The sequence below is a fragment of the Meleagris gallopavo genome, unplaced genomic scaffold (assembly GCF_000146605.3).
Source record: "Meleagris gallopavo isolate NT-WF06-2002-E0010 breed Aviagen turkey brand Nicholas breeding stock unplaced genomic scaffold, Turkey_5.1 ChrUn_random_7180001946407, whole genome shotgun sequence".
Taxonomy (NCBI): domain Eukaryota; kingdom Metazoa; phylum Chordata; class Aves; order Galliformes; family Phasianidae; genus Meleagris; species Meleagris gallopavo.
Window position 1 is genome coordinate 1 of NW_011208235.1, and position 934 is coordinate 934.

The 934-nt window shown below is 41.4% G+C and overlaps 1 long non-coding RNA gene across 1 annotated transcript; it reads left to right on the forward strand.

The window, feature by feature from the left end:
* Positions 1 to 158: 158 nt before the first annotated feature.
* LOC109364961 lies at positions 159 to 934 on the forward strand. Its single transcript, XR_002110699.2, has 2 exons — positions 159 to 310; positions 650 to 934. It is a non-coding gene; the product is annotated as an uncharacterized LOC109364961 (long non-coding RNA).

The following is a 934-nucleotide window of genomic DNA, read 5'->3' on the forward strand; positions in this document are numbered from 1 at the left end:
CACCCTCAAGCTTGGCTGTGCTGTCTGTGCAGGCAGCAGCCCAGGGCACAGGCACGGCTGAGCTGCTCTGCTAACCACCTGGAGTGAGCTTTCTGGGGGCATTGTGCTCATCTAATAAGATGAATAAGTAATGTGGTTACTCCCATACAAGTCAGACAATGAGAGGATTTCTAACACTTTTCAGAGCTCCTGCCAAATACCAGTAGCACTTGAAATAGAAGTGAAGTGGACTAAATATGGATCCCTAGTCAATCCACAAGCCAGAATAGTAAATGTTACAGCAACAACCACTACTACTACATTGAAGCAGGTATGTAATTAAATTACAGGATCTCAGATAAAAAGAATGGCTTGTTTTGCTTAGGTATCAGCTGTGCAACAGTGACCTGGTTAATCTCTCTAGATAAAGATAACACTTTATATTAGAAAGTATCACACCCACCAGATTCTGTTCCAACTCAAACATGACTGTGGGCAGCTTGCCAAAGCATACTTCAATAAAATTTGTACATCAGCCATGAAAAGAATTGTGGAACTATACATGGAAAAATCTTATTACAAATAACAGCAAAAAACAGAATTCAGTTTAAACAAAGCAGTCATACAAGGAGAAGAGCAAGGCTAATGTCCATTTGTATTTTCATTGCAGCTTCCTCTGGGAAGAGAAAGGACTATTCCTATAACAAGTTCTGTTGTTTTCACTGATATTTCTTCACCTGCAGAACCAGGCTATAAAGCTTGGCCCACCATTAATGCCAAGTTACCCCATGACTTTTTCTTCCCATTTGTCTAAGGTGAGTGCCCAGGACAGTTTCTTCCCAACCCATCAGTGGCCCATCAGTTTCTTCCAAACTGTAGGCATGCTGAGTTAAAAATTCTCCAATAGAAAAACAGGTGAGCCCTTGTGAGGGTTCTCAAAAGCTTTAAGGCAGGG